This window comes from Martes martes (assembly GCF_963455335.1).
Source record: "Martes martes genome assembly, chromosome: 3".
Taxonomy (NCBI): domain Eukaryota; kingdom Metazoa; phylum Chordata; class Mammalia; order Carnivora; family Mustelidae; genus Martes; species Martes martes.
In genome coordinates, this window is record NC_137890.1 from 35,437,687 (window position 1) to 35,455,096 (window position 17,410).

Genomic DNA, 17,410 nt, shown 5'->3' on the forward strand with positions numbered 1-17,410 from the left:
TATGTTTATGCTATTTAATTGCCCTCCTTTTTAATGATTCAACACTTTGTGTTTCTTCCTGTTCCCATTACCAAAAGTGTGATGATTTAATTTCTGTTTTTTTTTAAGTCTTTATTCTCTACTTGAATGTAAAGAATAAAGAAACCATCTTAGTGCTCCCACAACACCCTAATATTCCCTTGTAAGTTTTCATTATATTTGCTTGTGTTCATCTGTATCTCCTTTCACTAAAGAATGAACTCTTCTCAAGTAGTACCTGGTATAGATTTTGATTCCTGAATAAGAATCTATGGATATTAAATGAAGGAATAAAAACATGTATGAGAGTCACATATATTAACAAAATCAGATAAAAACACTAAATCACTTTTGCAACCATCTTTCATGGAGAAGCTTGAAGAATGAATTTGTGATTTTCATTGACATTTTAAATTAACATCTTCAATATATTAAAACTCTCAAATCTTAATAATTATGTTATTACTGTTATACATGTTTATATTTTCTTGGCTTTAAATATTCCCCAATCAAGTTGTAAAAATCTTCAGATTTTTTATTATTCATTAGATTTTTTTTTTAAGATTTTATTTATTTGACAGTGAGAGAGAGATCACAAGTAGGCAGAGAGGCAGGCAGAGAGAGAGAGAAGCAGGCTCCCTGCTGAGCAGAGAGCCTGATTCGGGGCTCGATTCCAGGACCCTGGGATCATAACCTGAGCTGAAGGCAGAGGCTTAACCCACTGAGCCACCCAGGTGCCCCTCATTAGATTATTTTTATCTGCCAAATTCTTGCATAGGGATATGCATCATTGGCCCAGGAGACTAAATCACCTGATATCCAATAGGTAGTATTGTGTTGGGTATCTGTGTGCTGTGTTGGGTATCTTTGTGAATACTATAAATTCCGGAAAGTAGTCAGAATGAGAGCTTAAACTCACTAATGAATGAGTGAAGGAGGCAAATCACTATTTTATACATGATACAAAAAAACAGCACTAGAATAATCCTACAAACATTTACCGACATCATTTGGCCAGTGGAGACTGCTTAAATAGACTTGGGAGTCTACCTGATAATCATGGTTAACAAAGCTTAGAATTTAACCTAAAAATCTGAAGCAACAGGTGCTAGAGGGAAGATAGTAAAAGATCCCTGAAAGCGTAATACTACAGGATGGAATGTAGCTTTTTAGGGGTCATCGACTAAGTAAGGAATTAGGACAGCCCAGGGAATAATTCCAGGTGATCATCCCACTTCACTTCTTCATTTTTCCACCAAGACTAAAGAGTTAAGTGTCTTACAGATCACCGAAGCTACCCACTGCTAGCAGTTTCTGGATGTTAGTTACCTGAATATTACCAACCTTCCCAAAAGGCTGGTACTAGAAATTTCACTATCAGTTTTACCTTGACTTGGATAATAATTATGCAAGATATATAATTGAAAGCATAATAATACTTTTAAGCTGTTGTTAGGCAATTGAACTTTAAAAGGAGTATCCTTTTTATAAAGGGAGTATCTTTAAAGTACTTTCAAGACTGAAAATATCAATGGTGGAGAAAATGAGAGTAAGCTTTTTAGTGATCTTTTTTTTTCAATTTTTTTTAAAAGATTTTATTTATTTATTTGACAGAGATCACAAGTAGGCAGAGAGGCGGGCAGAGAGAAGGGAGGAAGCAGGCTCCCTGCTGAGCAGAGAGCCCGCCCCGATGCGGGGCTCGATCCCAGGATGCTGGGATCATGACCCGAGCCGAAGGCAGCAACTTTAACCCACTGAGCCGCCCAGGCGCCCCTTTTTTTCAATTTTTAGATTTCATTTATTTCTTTGTTTGCTTACTTACCTATTTATTTAGTTGAAAGAGAGAGAGCACAAGCAGGGAGATGGGCAGAGGGAGAGGGACAAGCAGACTCCATGCTGAGCTCAGAGCTTGATGCAGATCTCCATTCAGGGCTTGATCCAATGACCCTGAGATCCCAACCCTGAGTTCATGACCTGAGCCAAAATCAAGTTGGACGCTTAACCTACTGAGCCAGCCAGGCACCTGGTTAGCAATCTTTTTATCTGCAGTTTTTAGTTTCCCCTGAAAAACCTTCCAAATTCTTTTTTTTTAAATTTTTTTTTAAATTTATTTATTTGTCAGACAGAGATCCCAAGTAGGCAGAGAGGCAGGCAGAGAGAGAGGAGGAAGCAGGCTCCCCGCTGAGCAGAGAGCCTGATGCGGGGCTTGATCCCAGGACCCTGAGATCATGACCTGAGCCGAAGGCAGAGGCTTTAACCCACTGAGCCACCCAGGTGCCCCCAAACCTCCCAAATTCTTTAAAAAATTGTAAACCACTTATATTGTTTCCCTGCTTAATGCCCTTCTATGGCTCCTTATTAAACAGAATAAAAACTATGCTTCTCAGAATGTAGTCATTTGGATTATGTACACTCTTTTGTTTCCATTTAGCCATTTCTCATACTGTGGAAACTGGTTTCAGACAACTGCTTACTGCTTTCTCTATGCATTTTATGTAATGTCTCTCTGCTGGAAATGACCCACTTATTTACCCAGCGAGCAAGTACCCATAGAAAAAAAACTTCAACTCCTATGCCAGCTCCTCTGTGAGCTCTCCTCTCCTCCTTTGCCAGCTCAGGCAGGGTTAAGCGGCTCCCATGGCTCTAATGACATTGTTGTAGTTACGTTTATATGTTCATTTCTTCCATTACTCCATCAGTTCCTCTAAAGGAGAAATCATATTCTATACCTCCATGATTCTCTAGTGCCTCGATATAACAGGTGTTTTATAAATCATTAATGAAGAATGAATAAGTGAAAGATAAGGCAGAGAGATATTACTGAGATGTCAAACATTGAAAACAAATATGAATGAGGAGGTTATAAGTATGAAAATTCATTTGCTTGACAATTTTTTCAGGGGCAACTAGTCTAACTACCCTGATATAACCACCTTCCCCAGGCCCTATATGAAGAGTAGAATTGAAATGATACCATTATGTTCAGTGGTTGCTGCGAATGTCATGACTTAAACATAGTTTCACCCTCGTCTTTAATTCTTTGTCACACCTTTGTCTTTACAGCTTGGTCCACTTCTTAAACAACAGAACAGTCGATTTCTTTTTCTTAGATATTTGTAAGACCTACTCTTTATTTTCTTTTTCTTTCTTATTATTTTCTTTTCTGCACCTATATAATGTCATCTGTAATCCTTTGAATCAACTTCTTTTGTATCTGGCACTCAAACGATGTTGACATAAAGGCAGATAATTAATATAATTTTGCATAAACACTATGAAAGCTTTGAGTTCCTCTGTACACAGTTTCTTACCTTCTGCAGAATTTGATGGAAATATTTTATTTTTATTTTAACACAGTAGACAGGTAGTTGAGCAAAAATGAACTTTCATATCATAAGGTCTTCAAATTCTCCACTGTGATTCAGGTTTGCATACTACACCTGCTGAGTTTTTAATGCAAACTATCACAGTGTGTGGTCCCCACTACTGTAAACATGAATTCTTTCTCGTTGTGATTTCATATCTTCAGCACTGATTATAATGATTCTTTGTCAGCCCAAAGCTGTCAACATTGTTCTCAAAGGACTGCAATCTTAGCTTAAAAAAACAACACACACACACAGGTAGCTAGTCACATGGAATGAAAGGTGGACCAGTGCTCTCAAATATAAAAGACAAAAGGGAAATAAACGTTTCTCTCCTCTCTCACAGACAAGAAAGAAAAAAAAAAATCAACTGTATGGTTTTGGATTTGTCAGATCACCTTACTAATGAAATTCAATATTTCTTAATGAAGTGCTTGGCATCACCTTTTTCTTTTCATTTTACTACAGCAATATTCTAAATATAAGCCACTGATAGTTATTCTTCTGCTTAATCCTCCTTAACACATTTCCCTTTTCATAAAAAGTGATAAACTACACAAACACTCAACTGCCTGATTACCCAAATACCTCTGCTAATTTGCCAAGGTTAGCAGAAATGGGGCGTACAGTATATTGTTGGCTATGCATGGATGAAGGGTGCAGAAACAGCACAAGGCTATATATTTCACACTCCATAAACAAAATGGTGAAACACACACTAGAAAGGTGCAATACTTATCTAATCTAAATTCAGGCAACATCAGTAGCTTTGATCTCTATTAGGTTAAATCACTGTCTCTTCAAGGAATGACCAAATCATTAACCCAACAAACCAGTTGATGAAAACACTCAGATGTATGAATACTGAGTAAGCAACATTTCTGATGCAGTGAAAAATAACTCCCCATAATTGAGCAGAACAATAATGACTGGAGTAGCTCTAAAGCTTTATCCTTCTTTGATCTATTTGTCCATTCATACAAAAAGTGTATTGAGTATCTACAAACTGTGAGGCATTGAAATAATAAAGATAAATAGCAATTTCTAATACCCTGAAGCTCATGGAAGAGCCAGCTATATAGGAAAATTAATAAAACAGAACACTATTAGTGCCTGTATCAGTAAGGATAATCTAAGTCATAACAAATGTCCCCCAAATCACACTGCTTTATAACAGCTAAGGTTGTCATCATAGTTGGGCTGCGGTTCTCCTCTTCGTCGCTTTCACTATAGAACCCAAGCGAACGGGATAGCCTCTCTGTGAAATATTTCAGAACTTCACATTTTCTGCCTGGAAGAGACATATGTCAATTCCACTCATATTTCCCCAGCCAGACCAGATAATACGGCCAAGATTGACATCACCCTGGTAGAAAAACATAATCCTCCCTTTGCAAGGAGCAGGAAAAAGTGGAAATAATCAAGTAACTCTTATGGTACTATAAAGGAGGAGTAGACCCAGTGCTTTTGCGAGATAATGTGCAAATCTGGACTAATTCTGGGAAAATCTGGTGTGGGGAGGACTTCAAAGAGGAGGTGACAATTGAAGCAGGTCTTGAATGATAAATATATTCTGTCAAACATTCCCTTCTCTTATGTCATTAGAAGGGGAGAAAGTAATTATCTATAGAGATTCAGAGGAAGGCTTGGAGATATAAAGGAGAATAGCATGCTTGGGTATGAGTAAGAAGTTCAGGACTGGAAATATATTTTGCAGAAGGGGAAATGTAGTGACTTGAGGCAGGATAATAAAATGTCTTGAAGACTAGGCTATGGGAATGGAAATATAACTGGCTTTGAGGCGTCAAAGGAGATATTTAAACAGGAAAGGGAATTGGGCTATAAGCAGATCCCTCTGGTCTCCTAGGGACACATGAAGTAATGACCAATGAGACAGTAAACTCAGGAAGAAGATAGAGTTCTGAAATAGGGAAGAAATAGTTGGGATAGGAAAGAATGAACTATTTCTTCTTGGGAAGTTGTGATTTGTTCAGACACCTTAGTTAACATGGCTAGTCTGTCACTGAAATTGAGGTAAAAGTGATTAAATACAGGGAAGAAAAGACATTTATTGAGCGACTCCAACCAACTTTAAGTGTTAAGTATTAAAACATTGGGACCTTTTTTAAGTTACAAATTACTTACTTTAAAAAAACTGTGATAAAATATACATAGCATGAAATTGGCCACTGTAACCATTTTTCCAGTACAGCTTCATGGCATTAAGTACATTCACGCTATTGTGTAACTATCATCCCCATACATTCATAGAACTGCTTTTTGTTTTGTTTTTTCTTGCAAAACTAAAACTCTGTACCCATTATACAACTCTGCATGAACCCCTCTCCCCAACCCCTATCAAGCAGCATTCTACTTCCTATATCTGAATTTGACGGAGTGCCTCATATGAGTGTTTTAATGGTATGGGAGAAAAAAAGAAATAATCATGAATCATTCTATGGGGTGTGTGTGTGTGTGTGTGTGTGTGTGTGTGTGTGTGTGTATTTAGTATATCACTTTGGTTATAATAAACCAATTCATTCAATTGTTATGACATTGGCTATGTTAGTGGTCTCACGACACTAGCTTAGTGATTCACTGGAAGGGCTCATGTGACTCAACAGAAAGTTATAATTATGACTCATATTTGTTACCAAAAAAAGACAGTACAGGAACATCCAGAGAAAAAGATACTTAGGGAAGGGCTGGAGTAAGCAGTCAGAAAGACTTTTTTGCCCTTCCGCCACAGATACGCCTTTTCCTCCGCCAGCAAAGTGCAGGAACTTGTGTTAAGTGTCCTTGCCCCAAAAAAGCCTGCTTGGTCTTTGAGTTAAAATTTCTTAGAGAGAGCCAGGCACATACCTGCCACATGACCAGCTGTGGCGCAGACCCCAATGCGGGCGTCCGATGCACAGCCCTGAATCTTCATGTCTACTCTGAACATGCTAACAACCTGGTCCATCTTGATGCACCATTTTGGGTGTATGAAATAGCATCGTCTGCCCGCAACCAGGAAAATTCCACTTGTTCAGTCCTCTGAATTTGACCACGTGTAATCACGATGGCTACCAGGATAAGCAAGAATAGAGTCACACAGGGCTGCTGCATTAACCTTTTCCTCACATGTGCCTATTTTATGTTTTAATGTTAGCAAATACTTAGCATCTGTCCAGCAGCTTCCTAATTTTCAATCAATATAGTCATATATTTTTAAAAATACTCAACCAAAAACTTTACAAATAGTTGTTGATATATACTGGATCTTTAGAAAAATCCCTTGAGTTCCTAGCATTACAAAAAATGTACCTGTAAGTCAACAGGACTTCTCGTTAACAGAGATAAACTTGTCTCCTTTATTTATTCCGATCAAAAATCCTACCGTAGGCGCGCCTGGGTGGCTCAGTGGGTTAAAGCCTCTGCCTTCGGCTCAGGTCATGATCTCAGGGTCCTGGGATCAAGCCCCATGTCGGGCTCTCTGCTCAGCAGGGAGCCCGCTTCCCCCTCTCTCTCTGCCTGCCTCTCTGCCTACTTGTGATCTCTCTCTCTGTCAAATAAATAAATAAAATCTTTGAAAAAAAAAATCTTACCATATTGGTCAATGTTCCCTGCAGAATTTGGGAAATTTCCAAGGCTCAAAGGGCAATTGAAGGACAATTCTGGGTGCAGATTGGTTAGGTAAGGAGCATCAGCACAATATTCACTGGAGCCCAAATTTCAAAATTATGCCACTGAGTCTTCCCATACTGCTCTGCATAGAAATTGCTTCTCTTTTTCTAAGCAGACTGCCTTTTTAGATTTCCCTCTAGTACCTCAATAAGGTAATATGGAAATCCAGTTTCAACATGCTGGCTTGTGATTTGCTCACAGACACAGGTTTTTGGTGGGAATCAAAATAGAATCATACACTTTTACTTTGTTTCTCTTTTTGTAGATTTCTAACTCAGTCCTGGTTGGTCAGAAAACATACTTTGTACAATTTCAATCTTTAAAAATTTATTCAGACTTGTTTTGTGGCCCAGTATGTAGTCCATCCAGGAACATGTTTCATGCACAATTAAAATAATTTGTATCCTATAGGCTTTGGGTGAATTATTTTAAAAATACCAATTTTTATAATATATCAATTTGGGTTAGTAATGTTCAGATCTTTTATATTTTAGTTATCTATGTCTAGTTGTTTTATAAACTATTTAGAGTAAGGAACTTGGACTCACTGAGGGATTACTGATGAATTTCCTATTTGTACTTTTTAATTGTCAGTGTTTGCTTCAAATATTTTGGGCTCAGTTGTTAAATGCATAAGCATATCTTCCTTATGGTTTTTATCCCTTTATCATTACAAAATGTCATTCTTTGTCTATAGTAATATTTCTTGTCTTAGAGTCTATTTTATCTCATATTAATACAGCCAGTCCAGCTCTCCTATGGATGTTCTTTGCCTTGAATATATATCTTTTGCTGTCCTTTTACTTTCAACTTCTTTGTGTTTCTGAAACCGTGGTGTGTTCTTTGCAAATATCATCTAGTTAAGTCTTTTTTTTTAAACCATCTGACCATCTCTGCTTTTTAATTTATATTGTTGAATTTATATTGTTGAATTTACATCTGCCATTTCAGTATTTGTTTTCAATTGGTGTATCTTTGTTGTTCTTCTACACCTTCTTGACTGCCTTGTTTTATAGCAAATATATTTTTACTGTAACAATTTATTCTTCTGTTGAATGTTAAACTATATAATTTTGACTTTTTTCTTAATAGGTGCTCTTGAGAATACAATCTTCATTTTATGTTATCACGATCTATTTCAGAATAATGTTAACATTTTTTAAAAGACTTTATTTGTTTGAAAGAGAGCATGAGCAAGAGAGAGTACGAGCAAGGGGAGGGACAGAAGAGGAGGGAGAAGCAGACTCCCTGCTGAGAGGAAAGTCCAAAGCAGGGCTCCATCCCAGGACCCCAGGATCATGACCTGAGCCAAAGGCGATGCTTCACCAACTGAGCCACACACACACCTCAGAATAATATTAACTTAATTCTGGTAAACTTTAGAACCTTGACCCCAATATAGTTTTATTTCCTTCCCCTTTCTTTCTGCTATGATTGAAATCCCTGCGGGAGTGGAGGGGAGAAAGAAAAAAGAAATTGCAAGTCTTTACAGTTTAAGACAATTGACATCGGGAGCCACCAGAATATTTTCAGCAAGAGAGAAAGAGGTTCAGATATGCGTACCTGGCCTTTCCTAAGCATATCCACAGGAAACCATATTTATGAAAACCTTGCCTTTCTGAAACAAGAATCTGTGAATGAAGGCATATGGTTTCGCCTCATCTCTGATACTGCCGAAATCGTGTCCTGTTATAGAGTTAGTCTCTCCTGTAGTAAGGAGCTTGTGTCCATGACCTTTTCTAGTTCAGTCAGTGCTACCACGAATCAGCTTATACTCCAGCTGGGGCTGAGATAAAATGTCTCCATCCTTCTGTTCATCACAGAGGTTAGTGCCCATAACCCAGTGTGCCCAGGCAAATGCTAACTGCTCTGTTCTATCAGCCTCTGCCTGGCTCTTGCCCCTGAACCGTCTTCCTTCACCAGTATGTATACAGTGTAGGAACTGACTGAAGTAAATGTTACTCTTGCAACAGAATGTTTTTGAGCCTTAAAGGCAATGCATCTTTAAGACAAATTTTCTTTTCCAGAAAAAAATATTTCTTATGTATAAACATTAGTATTAAAGCACCATTTTTTGAATGGCAATGTGCTCCCACAAAAATGTTCATTGCACAGTCAATGATGGGCATACAGGTCTAAAATAATGTCTTCCTCTTTTTTAATGTCGACAAAATGAGGCTGTGTATGACAGATGCTGCATTGCTTTTTTCATAAAGGAACTTGGCAGAAACTGAGTCATGGGCTGTCCTCACATGAAGAGGGATTATATATCAGACCCAAGGACCACCAGGACATTGAAGTAGAGGATGAATTAGGATCAGATAGATCAAATGATGAGCTGTGTTTAGAAGGACAAAAATTGATCTAAAATTCAGAAGCAAAGTACTAGAGTACAGAAGGCTTATCAGAAATAGCAGACAAAAGACAGAAGAAGGAGGGGAATAAACTTATGGTCCAGACTGTTTTCCTTATTCTTTCTGCTGATTCTCTGAGCCCTAACTATGTTCAGACAGATTCTCCTCTGGGGAGGATTCAGGATCATGAAATGCTGCATAATTTAATACACTTAGTTTTATTTATCAAATAAATTTAGACTGACTTATCTTGCCATGCCATCTTCATATTTAGGAATTTAAGGATTGTACCTACTCAAGGCAGAAAGCTCCTTCCCTTCACAATTCTGTTACTTATAGACATAAACCAAGGATATGAATCATGTGATCTGTTAAAGTGGCTGGGAGGTCTCTATTAACTATATTTCCATTCTTATTATGGACACCAAATGTAGGAAAGGAGTTGTAGAGTTTACCCTCATGAAAATAGAACAGATGTGTGGATCTGAAATAAAGGAAAAGAAAAGAAGAGCATACATGCTAGGATGGGATGGATTTTTCAGTAGCAACAATCCAAAAGTCATGCCAACTCTGACCATTCCTTCTACCCACCTCCTCCTTGTTGGAAAATATACAAAGAAAATATCTTTGAATTCTTGCCAGTAAGCAATGGGAGCAAAGTAAAAAAAAAAAAAAATATTAGAACCTTTGGTTGTCTTAGAGGATACAGAAAGTCCCATATTCCTACGAATTCCTCCAAAGTCAGAAGCCTTCAACCCTTCTTCCCTGTGCATGGTGTGATCTTCTAGATGTGCCAGGATGAGGCTCATCCCTTTACAGGCACAAAGGAAAAACACATAGGGTAGTTAAGGTTTTTAATTTGAAAAATAAATTAACATTATATCACATAATTTATGGGAAATGTGCAATATATTTTATTGACTGCATGTAGAACTTGGAAATATGATTTATATGAATTTGCTATTTCAGCATGATGAATTGATTGTCACGTTGAGGATTATGGAATTAGCTGGAAGAACAGATGATTAACCACCACAGCCTTTTGGCTAGTGAAGTTTTACCTTCTGATTTTTGAACATTAATAAATCATACTTCAGCATATGGGACTATTTTGGCAATAGAGCTGCTATCAATTTAATCATCTCAAACCAGAAAGCAATGTGTACGTTGCAAATGCCGCGGACATGAAAACCAGTTACTAAGAACAATTGAGTATTATTCTTATAGTCACATTAATTACAGCTGAAACAAACCTTGAAGAGCTAAGAAAACATAGCACAACTTATCTGCTATTTACTAGGGAAAAAAAGGAATCAATATAGCCATTAATTGCATAAATAGCAATAAATACTTTGGCTGCTGTCCAGGAAGTGTACCAACTGAGAGAATTTTTCGTACTGCTGGTTTCATTACACAGATCATAGTCACAGTAAAGCAGGCAGTGGACTGCTGTTCAATAAACTAAATTTAATGTTACTCAATTATGATCATCGCGCTCAGATATAATACTAATAGGAATGTCAACTGCGATTACATTTTCAGATTTATGTAAAATAATTCAAATGCTATTTGCCATCCCTCAGATACAAGGTTCATCCGGTTGTTTATGCAGTTGGTCGATATTGATCGTGCACAGCGAGTAGCATAGGAGAGGCCCAATGGCAAGTATATATAACATCCCCCGTGCCAGCTGCCAGGGTGCCGTGCCAAGCACCAGGGGCGGCCTGCCAAGTCATCAAGCGGATAGCGCACCTCTGCAAAGCTGCCTTGTTGTTTTTCTACAATATTTTTTTTTTTTGAATTGCTCACATGTGCCATGAATAATTCTTGCCAACATTACCCAGCATGAGACAGAAATGAAGGCAAGGAAATGTCTTTCTTAGAGAATTCTTTTCAGAGCTAAATGAATCTAGTGAAGATATCATTCGAGCATCATTATATGTTGTTATGTATGGCTGGAGCTGTGTCATTTAGCGGAGTATTACTCAGTGGGCTGAGCAGCTGGTATATATGATTTTGTATACCACCTGCAAAAAATATGCCAAACCATACAATCAGCCACCTGGCTGAGAGAGTAGGGTAGCTAAACACTACTTTGCTGTCGCACCCACATTTTCAGAAGTTCGAGAACATAAACAGACCCAGGCAGAATGAACATTGTACAAGATAAGGTTTGTTAAAGCTTTTCTGTTCAATAAAGCATAGAGTGCCTGCTGTTCAGAGTACTGTGGAACAGATTTCCTTTATTCCTAATGAAGGTGTTTGGGCATTTTCCTGGCACAAATGGGGTAAAATTATGTACTTAAAACAACATTTTAGAACAACAACACAACAAACCACCACTTCAATTGCACTGCAACAGATTGGAAAAAATGAAAATAGATATAAACTGAAACTCGATAATGAATTAGTGTCATTACTATGGATGAATCATTCATTTAGGAGGATCTTGCCTCGTCTTAAACAACCTGGATGTCTAGCAACTTCCACTGAATTCCTTTCTGCCTAAAACATGTGTTTATTATAATAGTCTCCACACCATTACTCGTGGGGAAAATACTTTACAGGTGGCCTCTTTACTTATTTGGCTATAAGTGAATATGAGAGTAATTTGATTGTAAACTAATCTTTATATCACCAGTTTTCCAGTGTCAGCAATGTCGATCTCATCATCTCCCCTTTTCACTGGCTCAGCACTGGTTTGCTTTCTGTGGCGATGCACCTTTTACATTTCGAGTCCCTCATTATTTGACAGATTACCAGAGGAAGAACGAGTAACTAGATGAGGGTATTCAACATGAAACAAAGGGAGTTGTTGCTTACAGACCAAGGTCTCTTGCTCTCATTATCCGCGTGGCTATGAGTCGAAGCTCATTAGACTCTCTCTTTTGTCTCTTTTTAATATAGAAAGACTGATTTGGGACTTGTTGACTCCATCGTGATTCCTTAGGTAAAATACACTAGAATTTTGAACACTTAGGGAAGTTCTGCTATATAATATCCGTTTTCAACTTAACTGTCTCTTTGTTTTCTGGGTGGTTTGGTTGTCCCTCCTACCCCATTTTTTTTCTTTTTTTAAAATTTCTCACTTGAAGAGAAGATTCTCACATGAAAGCTTTTAAAATTATTGTTGCTTTGTAAAAATATGTGAAGTTATTTTGCCATTAATTTTAAATGTATGTTGTTACTTCTGTTTCTCTAGGACAAACAAAACAGGGGAAAGAAAAATAGAACTTTTGAAATCTATTAAAAATGTATTATGTATATAAAATACAAAAATCGGGACTAGATAACATGATTTTTTTTTAAATTCAAAATGAATTCTAGACAAGAGGAACCAAAGTATAAGGTTTTCTTATGGTAAGTATATGATAATATATTAAATAATACTTGGGGGTTTTGTTTGTATGTTTGTATACATTTCAACTTTGACATTGCGATGGTTAATTTTGTGTCAACTTGGCTGTATCATGAGCTGCCCAGATATTTTGATAAACATTATTTCCAGGTGTGTCTGTAGCATGTTTCTGGCTGAGAGGAACTTTTGAATCAGTAGATTTAGAAAAGCCGATTGTCCACCCCAATGTAGATGGGCATTATCCAATCTATGGCAGGGCTCAATAGAAAAAAAGGTGGAGGAAGAAAGAATTCACTCTCTGTCTCACCATTTGGTTAGCTTTCTAAACGTAGGATTCCTGATTGATAGGCCTTCAGATTCATACTGGCCCTATACTCCGGGGTTTCTAGCTTGCTAACTGTGGATTGTGGGACTTCTCAACCTTCATAAATGTGTGGGTTGATTCCTTAGAATGAGTAGGTATATATTATATTTATAATAAAAAATATAAATATATTTATAAATACAAATAATAGAAATATATTGTATAGATTATATATTTACTCATTCTAAGGAATCTATGTAATATATAATACATAATTATATGTATAATATATATTTAGATAATATATATTTATAATATACAAGTATTTGTTTTTTTATATGAGATAAGTAATGTGGAAGCCTCAACTTCTCATTCAACACAATGACTTTTGGGTCTCCTAGTAGGCACTTCTCTCCTGATCCTGAACACCTCAGCAGACAGAACTCAAAGTCAGAAGTATAAGCAACAAAAAGTTTCGCATGGTGGTCATTGGGAATTAATAGTAAGAAGAGTCCCTTGACCCTTAGACCCATGTGTTCTGGTTGTGGGAGAAATAGCTCCAAACACTGACTGCTGGTTAGGGCATATACTTCATGCTACAGGACTGTACCACAAACTCTGAAATCTTATCTCCCATCTGGGACTATGAGTCTTTAAAAGGCTATTCTGCCCCTGCAAGAGGCCCCTGGCTTCTAGTGATTGGGTGCCTTGTAATACGGGTGAATCCCATGAGTATCATCAGCCCCACTGATTAATATCTTTTGCACAAAAATAAAATATCTGATCAAAATTGATGAGGTATGAGAAGCATGGTAGAAAATCAGTCATCTTCCAAGTCTGTGATTGGTGCTGCTGGTAGATGCATTGTTGGTAGTCAGTGATGGCAATTCAGTATATACAAGTATTACTTGTTCTTTCAAGTGAAAGTAAATTGCCTCTCTGTTCTCTGTTCATTGGAAGAGATAAAAATGCTTTTGATGTAGCAGTATAAGCAATTCAGATGCCAAGGCCCCAATTGCTTTTCCCCATTCTATCTCTGAAACGGAAGCTGCATTTGGAGTTACTATCTGATTACGGTAACTATTGTCATTCTCCAAGGCCCCACTGTCTACCACAAAGGTCAAGTGGATGAGTTATTTGGGAAGCAATATAAAATACTCCCTGTGAATCTTTCTGATCTTTGATGGTAGCACTAATGTCTGCTCTTCTTTCAAGGATATAATTTCGTTTGTTTGTTTGTTTGTTTATTTTTGTATGGAGGGAGATTTCCATAGGTAGATTCTACTATCTGTTCTTACCATGAAGCATTTCTCTGGAGAGGCAATGGTGAAGTTCTTCTTGGTGCTGAGTTTATCTGTTCCAACTGAACAATACAAGAACTGTACAAATAATCACAGAATAAATCCATAAGAAACCACTGAGTGCACTGTGAGACACACTGACATAAACTCCATTGATCATAGGATTTGACGGGGATAGGAGTCCCATAGTAATGTTTTGGTTCCCTAGAAATTCATATCATCAAAGAGCAAATTTCTAATATTTCTAATAATAATATATAATTTATAATTATATAATAATATTATATATAATATATGTATTATATATAATAATATATATAATAATATAATTTATAATTTATATTTCTAATATTCTAATATTTCTAAGACTTAGGTCTAGGAACTGGGTGAAGGGCCATGCTTCTTTAAAAGGGAGAGGACTTTAAGTCAGACCTTTCTATTCTGTAGATCTATGGTTATTTTGGACATTTGGGGGATGTCCATCTCTTTTAGTTCAAAGAGGCCTATAAGCAATTAGTTACTGCCAAAGATGAATGAATTTCACCAAGTTCTGAATGACACACTTACACACTTGTCTATCATGATAGTCCTGTCCACTTTACCTTTTTTAATTATAAGCTTTGCTTGTCCTCTAGACCCAGGATCCCACATCTCCATTCAGATCAGGGAGTCCATGTCAATGGCATTATGTCTCACAGTCATTCCTGACTTAAATCAATGTATTTTCTTAATCAATGTATTTTCCATTGCCATAATGAAGGGGGTATCTTCTTTTCTCCTCCTTGAGACATGACATAAATTTAATCCAATGTCCTCACCTCTTAAACTCTTTAGATTCCTTTGCCCATCACAACTTCATTGCCATCTGTCACCACAAAACCAGGTTTTAGTCAAACAAATGAGAAAGTGACTGAGACTCTCTCATTTGCTCAAACCAACTTGAATCTAAAATTGTACTATTCTGTTTTGTAGCCACTGGCTACATGAGTTTATTAAGTGCTAGAAATGTTGCTAGTATGTTTAATTTTATTTAGTTTTGATTAATTTCAATTTAATGTCAAAACACAAACTATAAGATATTTTTCTGTGTAAAACAACTTCACTGCTTAGAGAGGATTATGTTTTGCTTTAACTGTTGCATTCTATGAGATATGGTAGTATACCTCTTTTGGGCTTCATTCTAGTATTATGCAGAAATCCATCACTGGTCAAGTTAGTGTCGACTGATTTAGTTGAATGATTTTTTTTTTTTTTTACACATTGATGTAACAGTGAATATACTTATTTAAATATTTTATACAAGCTGATGATATCTAGGTAAATCATAATTGCTAAGTAAATAATTTATTTGTAGCATTTGTAATATGTAAAATTAATTATTATTTAACTGTTACACCATTGACTATTTTTCTAAATAATTTCTATTAACAAATTTATAAATTTGAAATAGAGATAGGTTCCTGGTGCAGAATTAGGTGGAGATGCAGAAACTAGTGCCACAAACAGTAAAGAATAAAAGACACTGGATAAAAAACATGTTGTGAATTTTGCTACAAATGACAATTACAATTTGATGCTGTAGAACAAAATGAGAAAGCTGTTTGTCCTGTAAAAAAACAAACAAACAAAAATCAAATAGAATCATGTGAGCAATATTACAAGATATACTTAGCAAAAGCAAAGTTCATTTAATAAAAAGGTTTTTTTTTCTCAATGCTCAAAAAATAATTAATTAATAAAATTATTCTCCTGAAATCAGAATGAAATGTCCAACAAAAATATTTGAAGAGCTTTTAAAAGAATCTGAACTGGAAAATTTATTCAACTATAAAATGATTTATATATATGCACCAGGAAATACATTTTTGGTTGGAGAAATGGTAAGAAATTATTTTTTATAAACTTATAAATTTTGTAGATGTTAGAAACTTAGGAAAAATTATCCATAGAATCAAAGACTTCTAAAAATATTGAAAATCAATTGAATCAAACTTGGAAAATTTCCAAAGGTTTTTATTTAACTTAAGAATAGTCACAAGATAGAAAAGATACTATTAATTAATATTTTGGTATGTTTTATCTCAAAGACTTCCAGATTTATAAAGAAATATCAATCAATTTATGGCATAAAAAAGTAAAACTTGTGAATACATATACACACATATGAATATGTATTATGTACTTCTATATAAATACACGTACATTTTAGTCTTTTTCTTTTTTTTTTAAGATTTTATTTATTTACTTGACAGAGAGAGAGAGATCACAAGTAGGCAGAGAGGCAGGCAGAGAGAGAGGGGGAAGCAGGCTCCCTGTTGAGGAGAGAGCCTGATGTGGGGCTCGATCCCAGAACCCTGGGATCATGACCTGAGCCAAAGGCAGAGGCTTTAACCCACTGAGCCACCCAGGTGACCCAGTCTTTTTATTTTTCAAAGAAGAATTTTAGCTATATATAAAAAAATAGTTTTACATCATACAGTACTATACCTATATTTGGTCAAAATCTAGATTTATTGTAATTCTGTACAAGAGACTGACATTCTTTTTTTTGTTTCATTCTTCTGCATGTTACATATTAGAAATATCTGTACTCAGTTTTCTAAAGCCACCTTTATGAAAGGTGCAAATGTATATAATTGTCAAAATTATTAACTTGCATATATATGCATGCACATATTCTGAATCATCATTAGTTTATGGAATTAAAAAATAGATGGTGATTAATTTAACAATCTTGTGCTCTTTACCAACGCTCTTTATTTGGTGAGTCATAGAAGATTTATTTACAAAGATTTATTATACCATTCATTCTAATTCAAGATTTTCTTGAAACAAAAGGAATGCTTATTAAATATTCAATAATAAAAAAATGGCAGTGTGATTTACATTTTCACTCATGAAATCATACTGCTTATGAACAAGTTAAATTTAAAGCTTCAAGGAAGGGAAGAGTTTATTTGTGTCTTAGCTAGACAGGTACACAAATTTATGCTGAAATTGAAACTTTTCATTATGCAAATCAATAATAATGTTATATAGGCACA